Raw genomic sequence first — 13,768 nt, 5'->3', positions numbered from 1 at the left:
TTTAAAGGGAAAGTTTAACATATGTGGATACACATATATTTCCTGTGTATATCTGTTTTCCGTTTGCTAAGCATAAAGCTAGCATCGGATATAGCAGCTTAGCTTAGCACAACCTAATATAAAAACTGGAAGAAGGGGAAGCATTTACTCAACAAGTTACACAATCAAACTTAACTTAAAGAAACTTTACAGATTCTTTAATGTTGCTTATGTTTTCTCTGTGGTCACTGTGAAGCTAATGGCAGCAGGAGACTCGTTTAGCTTTCTGTAGCTTAGCATAGAGACTGAGAATAATTGGGCATGGGGAAAAACTCAAATACACACCACCAAAACCTCGAAAGCTTTCTAATTATCGAGCGTTATAGTGTTTGTTTAATCTGTAAATGGGAAGAAATGTAAAGCAACAACTGGTTTAGCAATAGAAACTGCTTGCTGGAAGTATTCCTTGGCAGCAGGCTGTCTGACCACCCACAACATTTGTTAAACTCCCCATAAAACCAGAGACTGTAACAGTTTGTTTATGGATTAAGCAAACAATATTCAAAATGTTATTCTAAGAGCTTTCCAGGTGTTGGTATGAGAGTGTTGGAGCTGTAATTTAACACAGCAAGCTGTTTTCATTTGTTTCCTGTCTTTGTGCAAAAAAAACAACCTCAAGCCAGTTTAGAAATATTAAATACCAAAGCTAGTTTTATGGGTGAAATGAACAAACCAGAGTTTGCTGATGCTACTGAGCCAATTTTTTTTTTTTAAGTCTGGTTACATGGTATGGTTACATGCTCCTTTTTTTATTCTTAGTGATTCATTAAAAATCAGATAGTAATGATGTAAAATTTGGGTTTGAGTAAACTAACCTAATGGCCTCTTTGCTCAATAGCCTCTCATTAAATTAAATTAACATCAAATTCACCGCACTGAAGTAATTATTTTACAAAGCAAACAGTGACCAAATCTTGAAAATAGCTACAGTAATTCTTTAGTTGACAGAAAAAGAGAAAATACACCAAAATCACAGCAATAATTTACTGTTTTTGGTTTTGGGTTTTTTAAGCAGCTTTTCCTGCTCGTTCTTTGTATCTTGGACAAGTGTGTTAACAAGTTAACAACACACAGCCGGGCTCACAGGACTCTTATCTGAGGATCTGAGCACTGACAGTTTTTCTGGCTGCCACCAACTCTGACTGACAGGTGGACAATTGCAGGCAGGCCCAAGCTTTTGTCCTTCCCAGCCTGGGGAAAAGGAACCAGAGCCTCCCCACTGAGGTGCTAATATAACTAATGGACAAGTCAGGCTCTATTCCCGAGTTCTCTAGGAAAGCCCTGAAAAATGACACCACGAAGGAAACAATCTGCTTGGGACAGGTCAGAGGGATGAACTAAAAGAAAATGGGACCAGATTAGGAGAGTGCAGGGAGAATCAATCATCAGCTGGAGGGATGACCTACATGGTGGTGTAACCACTTGGTGTACAAGGACAAATGGAAAGGACGAGCACAGCAAGACAGAAATACAGATTAAATTTTTTAGATTTAAATTAATGAAGCTGAAGTTTGATCAGAGAAATTTCCTGCAATGTTAAAGATCAGCCAATAGATCCTTGGCTGACATGGTTTATATTTATGGTTTTATTTGATCTGTGATCTTTTAAAGTACTAATCTTATTTTTCTTTTCTGTTACCAAGAACGCCAACTCACATTTGTGTGACTGGAATCAGGCATCACTATCGCTCCTCAATAATCAGCTTTTAAAATAGCTCAGCAGTTTGTAGGTTCCAACTAATACTGGTAACTCTAGCATCTTAAGTAAAACTTATGACATTTGGCTACATTATACAGAAGATCTAGATGTACAAAAGTCTCATAATTGCTTCTGAGCTCTGTCAATACTGCAACCACGAACATTTCAGTACACTGAACTTTGCTGATCTGGTCAAATATCTCACTTGTTTGTATTGGCTTATAATGAGCTGTGAAATCAGTCATCTGAAAACATGTTTACTTGAAAAGCACAATACAGTCTAAGTTTTAATCACCGCCCAGCTCGTACAGCAAAGTTCAGTACCTCGTCGTGAAGTCATGAACAATTTGATTCTTCTTTCACTCGTACTAAAACGTTCATCCATCCAGGAATGTGATACTCGAGTGAAAATTTGCCAACCGCTTGTTTGACTTCTCAGTTCTCTGTACAAGGAGAAAGAAAATTTCTAATCCTTATCTGATTCAAAGGCTGCTCTGATCTATCGAAAAGAGAAATAAATGACTCAAAGCCAACAAATGTGAGTTGTTTTTGGAACTGTGAGGCCTGTTTCACAATATGTGCATCATGCAAGCTGCAATTTGCTGCAAGACATCATTTTTTCCTTTAATTTTGACATCTTTCACCGATTAAAACCCTAACTACAACCAGTGCACGAGCTTTCAAACACAGCTCTCAAAAGTTCAGTTTCCGAGCAACAATGTCTGTAGGATCCCACCGTCTAGATCTGTGTCTAAGGTTTGCTCACAAAACAGGGTAAAAAGAGCATTTATACCCCATTCATGTAAAATGAAATCTTCACTCAGTCAAATGCTTGCATGCAGGGGAGGATGGGTCTGTCATTTTTGTCCTTTTCAAGCCATCAGGACCTGTGATCAGATTTAGCACGTGAGCCACCAGCTGACCTCCAACCCTGCAACATTCCCAGGATTCCTTGTCCCCTTCACCAAAATTCCACAGGTCCACTAACACCTGACTCCACCTTCCCCAAATGTTCACGTCCCTTACCTGAACATGGTGGGCAGGGAAAAGTATCCCTAAGAATTTATCCATATTGGAAAGAATTTGCATCTCATAATTTTGAAATGCGATGAGGGTGGTGGTTGTGGGTGCAGCGTGTCTGATCATTACACAGGAGTAACCTTGCAATTAATGTCTGCATGTCTTTTCATTATCACGTTTCTCTTTTGTTTTTATTTCTAACCCCAAACAACCACAGTTCAGTTTTTACCAAAAACTGCCAACGCTGTCTATCCTTATCTACAGGTAAGAAAGTAAAATTGATTCATAAAGTGTTTTTCACAGATATATATCCACAAAGTTATTATCAAAACAATAAAAAGTGAGAACAGACCCCACAGTTTAGAAAAATAGTGTTGGAGGAGAACTCAGGCTAACAAATAAATTCCTGCCAGATAAATATGTGGAAAAGCTGTTTAATGCGGAGCCAGAGATACCAGCCCAAACCTTAAGCCTATTAAGTGACATAGTATGGTCAAAGGCCGACCTGATACCATTAAAAGATCATCACAGACCTTTAAAAGGGAAGTCTCAGTGGAATTGATGAGGGTGAAAAAATGTCATTTACACAATAAGCATCTGAACTGACTTTCTAGAATTTTTCCAATAATTTGCTAATAAATAGGCTAATTATTACCACTAGAGCTGGCTTGAAGATGAGGTTTACACTGTAGTTCAGCAAAATGTTTAAGAAAATTCAATTAAAAAAGTAAAAAGTTTACATTTAATATAATATCTAAAATATTCAAATATTGAAATTTTTCTCTGGTTGGGTATATATACACATAAATGGATGGGCATGTAAATTTTGGGAAGATGTAGATTTAATGTCATACTTTATAGAGAAAATAAATGCAAATTCCTATAGAAACCGCAGCGACACTTAACAATCAATTTTAAACTTGGGTTATCTTTAGATTGGAATTTCATCTACTTTACAAATCTCTGACCTGAACCACACGAGCAAACAGATGATATCTTAGGTTTATTTTGCATCAAATTAGTCTCAATTTTACTGTTTATGCCTTTTTTTAATCTTACCCAACAACGATGCTGAGCAAGGACAGGGCTTCTTTTTGTCAAGGTTTTAATGTCATATGAAAGGTAATACTATAGGAAAGACATGCAGTAATGTCATATTAAGTCATATATAAATTCTTGAAGATTGAAATTTTTCTTGGTATTAAAGGAATTTCGCTTGCGTTTCATTATTGCGTTGAACTGAAAGTGAACCGGCCCAAACACTGAAAAGTGGTGTGACGCCTGAGTAACTCTGAATTCCTTTTTCGAGTGTTTGGACGCAATCAGTCGCCGTTTCACTGCCAGTTGTGCATTTTTTGATGTCTGTCTGGTCAGCATGGTGTGCCACAAAGATCTAAAGACAGACTTCCTGCTGGGGAAAAAAAAGTGCACAAGGAATGGTCACATAACGAAATGTCTGCTTATGAAAACAACAGCATGGAAAAAAATAATCTCCTGCTGTTTTTTTTCCATGCTGTTGTTTTCTCTTGTCTCGTCTCCTGTGTAATATGATCGGATTTAATTTAGCCCAATGAAAAACATTTGAGAAGTCACATTTCTGTCTATGGATAGATTCGATTATTTTTGCCGTCTAGAATGAGACCGCATAAACTGACAAAACAGCAAGATAAGACACAGTACACATGGATGCATATGTTTACGTGTAGTATTCATGCGGTAGGGTAACACAAACTCAGAGAGAGCGAGTAGTAGTAAACACCTCCTTCCTCTCTTACAGCCCCTTTCACCACTTCTAATATGTTCCTGGTCTCGTGTTCATTTATCACAAGCGGCCTAGCACTCACAGAGTGATTTCATCTTCCCCTTCCTTTTCTTCAGCCTCTTCCACTTGAGGGATTACACATGCATTAAGCACTTTTTTTCTTTGCAGCACTTACCACACCTGCTGAGTCACCATTTACACTTGCAAAAAAAAAGCTGCAGTTTATTTGAATTGACCTGCACTGGCAGATGGGCATGATGTCCAACATATATCAGAAACCAAAGTAGAGATCTGGTGACTGTGGAGGTCATTTGAGTACAGTGAACTCACTCTCATGCTGAAGAAAGCAGTTTGAGATCATTTAAGCTTTGTGACAGAAGTCAGGCAACCTTTTTCTATTCTTTTGTTGCCTAATTTTGGTGAGCCCGTGCAAACTACAGCCTCTGTTTCCTGTTCTTAGCAGCAGAAACGTGGTCTTCTGCTGCTGTAGCACATCTGCATCAAGGTTTGACATGTTATGTGTTCAGAGCTGGCTTTCTGCATACCTTCGTGGTAATTTTGAGTTACTTTTGCCATCAACAGAAAGCTCCTGCTCATGGGATATTTTCTTGTTTTCAGACCATTCTCTATAAATCCAAGAGATTGTTTGTGGAAAACTGCCTTTAGTGCACCTTCATTAAAGAAATAATTTAAAGTGTAATTAGTCTGTGAAAGCAAAAGGATTCAGAATAGATTTTCTTTGTGTTTTCACTTTTATCCTCATCTTATCTGTTTTTTTCTTATTCCTTTTATCTGCCTCTTTCATTTACTTCTAGGCTGCACCTTTGCTCATTGGCTCCAGGATAGAGACAACCTGCTGTCTTCTAAATCACTTCACAAGGGGCAACAGAGGAGATTTATATCCTTTATACAGAAAGCAGGAGAATGGAGCTAATGGGAAAAAAAGAGGGTGCCACCAATGGCAAGTTACGTCTTAAAACCAAGCATGTAGTCTAAGATGTTAAGCTAGGTAAGTAAAGTTTGGTGACCCCCCTTTTTTGTTTAAATCTCCAGATAAAACAGTCCAGGGATGTCTTTATGATGTTATCTAACAGTCTACAGTTAAATGACCCTCGAATTGTTGGTGAAATTGATTTAAGAGCTCACATGTAGAAAAACAGCAGGATCTTTTGGGTTTATAGTCTGGATTTGTTGCAGCCTAATCGAAAACACCTGTTCTTTTGAAGCTCTATTGCAATTTATGCAACAAGTTAATATCAAGTCGGCTTAAAAGCTTGAAGTCTTCAAAGACCCAGCTCATACAGCTGAGCAATGGATGAAAATAGCTTTTATTGGACTGAATACATTTTGAAATCCTTGCAGAAATAAACAGATACAGTAGGCTAATATTTTCAGTAAGTTCAGAAAGTACCTATAAACATCAATCATAACACACAGTAAGGATAAAGTAGAAATGGCAGTAAATTTGCTCCATTCAGCCTTTATGGTCATTTTGTTGCCATTATATCGGCAATTATGCAGTAAAGAGGAAAACCTAGCCCAAATATTAAGAAGTCTTCTAACTGTCTGGGTGAATGGCCGTGCTGACGTTTAGTAACACTAGCTAGGATATCAGGATTATTCTCAGAAGGACACATGCACACAAAAGCAAACTGGGCGAATGAGATAACAGGCTTAAAGGCTCCCAGTGGGCTCGTATTTTGCCCGGGATAGTTAACGCGACAACCTCTGACCTCCGAGGTGTGGAAAGGGTCTCTGAGCAAACGAAAGGGGGATGACACGGGCAGAAGGGGCGACTGGGAAACACGGAGACAGGAAAGATAAAGACCGGGGTTTTAAAAATTTCCAGTACTTTTTGTGACATTTCTATCAATTCCCACCAGGAGGTTTCTGGGGGCCATGACACCATCATGTCTGCCCTCGCTTACGCCCTCCCTCTCTCTTCATGTTTCTTCACCCCTGCCAGCCCCCAAACTATTATCCCTGACCCCCACATTCAGTACATACCAAAGATCAAAGCCTGACAAGACCCCCCGACGAACACTCTCGCTGATTCCACATCCCATTAACTCTGCTCAGGTGCTCAAACTCAACACCTGCGCCTCTGTGTGGTTTGAGGTGAACTAACAAAGCACTAAATAAGTCTAATGTTTCTGGGGATTACAAGGTGGAAAGGTTTTTCTGCCCTTTTTCACTCCAGCTATCTCATCCACTTCTGCTATACACACAGAGCAGAAGTGGATGCCACTTGGAGTATATTTACTGCAGCTTTCGGGAACCCATCCGTTACCATAAATCTGTCAGCTTTTTCCCCCAGCAAACACACAGGCACAAGCTGTATAAGGAAATAATTCCCTGCTCCTCATGTTTGTAAGAGGGCCAGTGTGTTTTTATGTGCGATGGTGTAGCTGCCAATTTTTTTTTCTCTTTTCTCTTTAATGGAGGAGGGTCACATTCAGTCTTGTGTTTGGCTGAAAGTCTAAATGAAGTTTGGTAAAGACCTGCAAATTGAAAAAAATATAATTTAGACGTTCAGAATTAAGTTAGTCAAACTCAGTAATATGCTTTTAAAACTTGCTTTGGATTTCATCACCTTGAAAGACCTCACAGTGTGAGAACAAATGAGTGCATTCGGGTCAAACTTGAGTGAAAATGTGAATGTTAGACTTAATTTAAATTTTGCAAGCTAATGCCTTTAGTTTTGTTGGTTTAGTGTAGTGGTGTCCAAACCCAGGCCCCGAGGGCTGGTGTCCTGCAGGTTTTAGATGTGTCCTTGACCCATCACAGCTGATTCAAATGGCTAAATTATCTCCTCCACATGTCTCCAGAGGCCTGGTAATGAACGAATCATTTGATTCAGGTGCGTTGACCCAGGGTGAGATCTAAAACAGCAGGACACCGCTCCTCGAGGCCTGGAGTTGGTCAAGCCTGGTTTAGCGTATGGAAGTTTTGCAGACACGTGACTGCTAACCATGTGACATTAACCTGTCAGCCACTTTGGATGTGATAATCACGGTGACAATATAGGATCAAGTGGATTAAAGCTCCAGGTTTAAAGATCAGCGTGTTACCATCTGGCAATCACAGGTCACGGGGGAAAAATGAGTATTCCCCAACTGGTTGCTGGTGGTTGATGGCAGTTGCTGAGAAAATGATTGGGGTGAGGGGCACACATTTGATCATAAGTACATTTGGGTCATAATGGAGAAATGTGAGTAACCGACTGGTCTCTGGCACAAACCTTGTGATTGATTTGGTTGCTACTTTATTACTGCGGACGCCTGCAGTTTGCACGTTAGTGGCAGACTTGTCTACAAACACCGGTCATCTGCTTCCCGAGGCGTAGTGAAACTGTGAAAAGTGCATCACAAACTGGAAATGCGACAATTTGCCTTCAAAGTAAAAGCTGTCTCTTTTGAAACATGCAAGCTGCAGCTCAGAGGGACAACTCTCACTCTGAATGCAAACCTTCGCCATAGTTTGCCCCACATTTTATCAAGTCTTTGTACTACTGGGCTAGCAGTTAGTGAGGTTTGAGATATAAAAAGAAAATCACTCTGTGTTAGAAAAAAGTCAGATCCCTGACATTTCATGGAAAACTATACAACATTTCAGCATGATGAGCAGAAATTGTATGACATAGAAAACGAGTGTTTGCGAGCTCTGGCAGCCAGGCTGGCACTTTCTTCACTTTTGGAGTCTTGGTCTGTTTGTATTGTTCTTTAATCATCTGTGGCCAGCCTTAAGTCTGGTGGTCAGAGGACCCAGCTGCAGGATTCAAAGGCATGTGAGGGAAATAAAAGAACTGCTTTTAATTTGCCAAAAAAGTCAAAGTCCAAGACAGATAAACTAAACTGGGAACTAGGAATGAAGCACGAGGAACCATACAAGAGATTTAAAAAAAGAGCGGTTTTCCAAATTACAAGAACACGGGGCGCATAAATGGATGACTTGACAAGAGGAATAAACTATAAATACACAGGGGGATGAGACACAGGAGAAAGTAATAAGTGTTGCATAGACAATAAAGAAGGTAGAAGAGGGGGAAGTAAAACTAGAACAATTCACACAGGAAACAAGCTTCAAAGTAAAACAGGAAGTGACAAAGAGACAAATTAAGACATTAAGATTAAAACTAAGACTAAACCCAGCAACTATAACAAACACATTAAAAATCTGTGATAACTATAAAGTGAATCAGCCCTTTTGAAGTGCTGATTTCTTACCCAGCAGTGGCTTGCCTCCTGCTCTGCCTGAGCAGCAAGATTTTAAAAAAAATTAAACACTATCTATTGCTTATTTTTATTTGTCTGATGACATGAATCCACAATCAGCTAATTCGAATAATAATAGTACAGTTAGAGCTGCAGTCCTCCATCATGCTCTGTACTCTGTAAATAAAGTTATGTGTGGCCAAAATGTTTTGCATTTTAGTGTCGAGGGAGAAATATGTCACTTACAGCTTGCAGGCCCCACTTTACCAAAAAACAGCAAAGCTGTGGTGTCCCTGACCTCAGTGTGGTAAAAAAAAATATCCACTGTTTGTTTACGTAACAGAGAAAATAAAGAATTTCCACGACTCAACTGTCACTGTTACAACCGACGATTGTCTGAAATGTATCAACAGCTGGCTCCACTTATCCTCGAGTGAGTCCTCTGTGTAGCAAACACTGCAGAGTGGGTGAGTAAGAGGACAAGCATCTTGTGATCAGGGTAAAAAGTGGAGATGAAGACACCTACTGTAGCAGAAACTATACCACAAAGGCAATTTTCGAGGCTTTGACAGGTGCTTATACCGCCTGTCTCTCTGTGGCTACAGAACTCAATCCTCTGAGGATTTGGGTGTGGCTGGACCATGAGGACATAATAAAGGCTTCACAGAAGATGCTCCCTTCTTCATGCTCTCGTGCTCATTCATTTTAATTTGCAATTTATTTGAAACACTCCCTTATCTGTTGTGCAAACATGCAATATTTTCAAAGAAGGGTGTGGTCCTGGAGTCAGAGATGTGAATGACCTGCAATTTGTAAAATATTTAAACTGTCTTTGCTGGTTTCTAGGAGCTAAAACGCATGACATGCTTGCTTATAACAACCAGAGCAGCAGTGACATAAGCAGCTCATTCAGTTCATGATGCAGCACAATTCAGAGGTTGTGTTTAGTACAGAAAGATGGTTCTAAGTTTTGTTGTCATTAGCTGGCTGTATTGCACAAACTAAGACTTAAAACCCACTGACAAGTCAAGGAGGCTCTCAAACAGAGACAAATCCAGGACAAATGAATCTCATTTCACTAAAATCTGACTAATACCCGAGGAGGTTGAGTAATTTTACTCATGAAAATGAAAAGTGGCTGTAAATCAAGATATATGGCACGGACATAGAGCTCAGTTCAGATGAAGATCTAATAAGTGATTATTATTGTGCAAGTCTCCCTCAAATCTGACCAACACTCCAGCGGGAGTGGGGATTCCTGGGAAATGTGGGGGTGCAGATCCCAGATGGACGCTTCCCCATCGCCTAAGCTCGGTGGTACTGATGACTTAAAAACTGTAACTATTGTTGACCAGTTCTTAAGACCATGATTACTTAACATGATTACTGATGGACTATATGAAATTATTGGATTAAAAAAAAACAAAAAAGCCTTCCTTGAACTTTAACAAAATAAACAAAATTTAAAAAAGGAAAAAGAATTAGACTATGAACTGGAATAAACATGAGACGTTTTAAGATAAGAAGACAAAATTATGCCTGAAATTAAAATTTGATTAACTGCAGAGTCATAATAAGACCACATCTCTGCTGCATATGCTGCCCGTTGCCAGTCAGCCCTGAAAACCTCCTTAGTCTCTCTGTGTGACTGTCAGCTGTATTCAATTTCCGGTTCACATACATGATGAGAGAGGAGGGACCACGGGGACATTGAATTCGATTAATTAAACAAGAAAGGGATAAAAATAAACCCCCAGAACACAATCTTTTCAGTGTGTCCATGCATGCTTGTGTGTAATAGACAGAGAGAGAGAGAGACATGGGAAAGAGATGAAAGCAAAGTGACACCAAAGCTGCAGAGACACGCACACCTGTTAGCTGCCGTTTCAGGACAACACACGAGGGCGGGATGTCCTCCTCTACCTACATCAGTGCATCGCTAACCTTTTAACCCCAAGTCTCTATACCTCCCACAATTTGTCTGTTTTTCATCATCCCCACCCCCTCATCTGTGCAGCTTGCTACACTTGAACAGCAAACGGAGCCAAACAACAACAACAGCCTGGCCGCAGTTAAGACCCCCCAGGACACGATCATAATCAGGCCACACCGGCCAGTGTTTGACCCCAGGGGCCTGCCTCTCTAAATGGGTTGAAATAACAAATCCAGCCTCTTTGCTGACCCTCCTCGTCTCGCGTCCGATAAGAATTTGAGCTTCAGAGTCCTGTATGAGAAGAGAGGACGACTAAGAAGCATAACATGGTTTTAATTAGCGAGGCACTTAAAGCAGACTGTGTTTTTTATGGCTTTGGGCCTCAAATTACTCCTAGATTGTTGCCCAGTTAATATCCATAAGTTTGATCCAGGTTTTGGCTCAGAAACAACATTCAAGGTCACATCATCAGTGGGGGGCTGAAGGGCCAGACTTTTTCATACAGGGTGTCACTGAGAAGGAGCACAAACTAATCCTTAAAGCGTAAATCTGCAAAAAATGAGATAAAATGGTGAAAACTATGGCAATATCTTCATTTATTATTCATTAAAGCACAAAATATCATGCAGACAGAACAGTATTGTAATATGAAAAGCTGTTTGGTTGTTTCTTAATATGATGAAGTGTTTTTATTTAACACCATAAACCTGCTAACAGGACGTTTGCATTTACAGTTTATAATTTATAATTAAAAAACTGCTTTAGTCCAACTGTTCTTTTGTTTAGCCTGTAAATCAGTTTAAAACACTGAGGAATATCGCTACAGAGGAAATGAAAACCTGTTATGTCAGCAGTTCTATAGCCAATGAGAAGATAGGAAGTCTGTATAAAGTTTACTTTGTGTTTGTTTTGGGGTTTTTATGTGTTAAACGTCTACTATTCTAGTCCCTTTCAGGCTACTACTACTACCTACCCATCTATAAAATAAAATCTCCAAATATCCATATACTGTCATAAAATAGATAAATTCCAGTTACTTGTAGTCATGTTCTGACGGTTTCCCTATAGCAACACGTTTTTAACAGCTCACTGTACGGCTGACAGCTGAGCCAGTATGGACCACAGATCCACAACAACAAGTCCGACTGCATTTGACATGGATATCTTGAGGGAGAAACTTCACAGAGCAGCTACATTATCCGCAAGGTTCTCCAGCGAGCCACTTATTTTCTTTGTCATGAGGTCATAAGATACGGTTTTAAAGACCAGATCATTTAAAACACTGAGCTTTAAAGATGAACGAGTGACGGTTGTGGGCTTGTAATCGCGAGCTAACACCTTCCACATTACAGCCAATTGACTCAGTGTTATATAAACTGATTTATTATGGCTTTAACGCTAATAGGAGTATTAACCCATTAGCTTGACTTGACAGAAAAATCCTTATTTGGGTCTTTTAAGTAAGTTTCCTCACATATTGCTGAGTGCCATTTGATTTTAATGCAATGAAAACACACATGTGAGAGAAATTATACGACGAGATCAGCACTGAGGGTGGACTCTGGCAAGAAAACAACCACCTCAGTGTTGGTCTCCTCATCTCGTTACGTTCGTTTATCAAAGATATATTTCAATCCTCAACTCAGTGAAGCTGTGAACGGTTGTTTGCAGTTACATAGTAACACTTTGAGAGGTTTCAAGCAAAACCTTCTCCTATATGTTTCTGATCATTTAGTAACAGCATTTGTGTGTCAAGATACCATTTAGAGTCAAAGTAAGGTAGTTTAATGTATTCAGCGTATGGTTTGGACTAACAGCACCTTTAGTTAGGCAAATAGGGTCGCCCACATTGGAGCTGGACTGTTTTATTATCCTTAGTTTGTAGGCAACAAAATTGTTTTTCTTTCTCCTTTCACCCCCAACCAGTCACAGCAGATGGCTTCATCCCCTACCTCCCAGGCTTTTTCCTGTTAAAAGGGAGTTTTTCCTTCCCACTGTCGCCAAGTCATTTACTCATAGGGGTCATCTGATTCTCTTTATAGGGTCTTTATCTTACGATTTAAAGCACCTTGAAGGCACTGTTGTTGGGATTTAGCGCTATATAAATAAAAATGAATTGCACTGACTTAAATTTAAATCAGTGCAAGTGAAGTCTTAAATTGTTGGGCTGGACTTTCTATTTTCCCACACAACCCTCTATAGGGTTTACAAAGAAAGGGCCAAAAAAGAGAAACTATCCGGTGAGCGGTAGTTCTCTGGGAGAAAATGGCTTGACTAGAAGTTAGAGTAGAATGACAGCTTTGAGCTAATGGGAAGGTAACAGTAACTTAAATAGTAGTAATTTTAATGGTAACTTAAAATGAATGCATAATAGGTCAAACCTTAAAGCAGACGGGCTACAGCAACAGACCACACCAGGTGCCACTCACGTCTAAGAACACGAAAGACTACATATCACACGAGCGCATCAAAATTGGATAAAAGATGATTGGAAAAATTAGGTCTGCTCTGAAAAGCCTCAATTTCTGCAACATTTGGATGGTAGGGTCAGAATTTTACCTCAAATTGCTTTCTTGAACAAAACAATGAGTTACTCAAAACCACAGTCACCACATCTGATGATGTGGTCTCAGAGTAATGTTTCCAGCATCTTGTCGAATCTTGGTATGAAAAATTAGGCTGTTCTATAAATATTATGAGCATTTCACAGATTTAGCATGTTAAATCTGATTGAGGCAGAGGTGTTATTAGACTACACTAAAGATAGGAGTTAATACAGTAAGCACACCTCAGCTGTTAGGATCAGAGTGACCACACTGCCCCACACGAGCGGCTCCGAAAAAGCAGCTGCGCACAGGCTATGACTCACAGTTTGTCCTTCAAATGCCCCTACTCCCACCAGAACTACACACAAACACACACCGGTACCGGAAACACACATACACACACAAAACATGACCTCATACGTCTTCCACTGCGCTCCGTGATGCAGCTAGTGCCGCATCAGGACCGAAGCTGATGAAAAATGGATGTGTTAAAAAGAGCAACAGAAAGGAAGGCGGCGAGCGAGGTGAACGAGTGCAAGAGAGGGAGGGGGGGAG

The 13,768-nt window shown here is 39.9% G+C and overlaps 1 protein-coding gene across 2 annotated transcripts in view; it reads right to left on the bottom strand.

Moving 5' to 3' along the window:
• The window catches only part of akap12b (A kinase (PRKA) anchor protein 12b), a 48,735-nt gene that overhangs the window by 23,434 nt on the left and 11,533 nt on the right, over positions 1-13,768 (bottom strand). The gene's annotated exons all lie outside the window — the stretch shown is intronic.

This window comes from Oreochromis niloticus, linkage group LG15 (genome assembly GCF_001858045.2).
Source record: "Oreochromis niloticus isolate F11D_XX linkage group LG15, O_niloticus_UMD_NMBU, whole genome shotgun sequence".
In the NCBI taxonomy this organism is placed as follows: domain Eukaryota; kingdom Metazoa; phylum Chordata; class Actinopteri; order Cichliformes; family Cichlidae; genus Oreochromis; species Oreochromis niloticus.
Note: the sequence above shows the minus strand (reverse complement) of the source record. Positions and strands in the feature narration are given on the sequence as shown.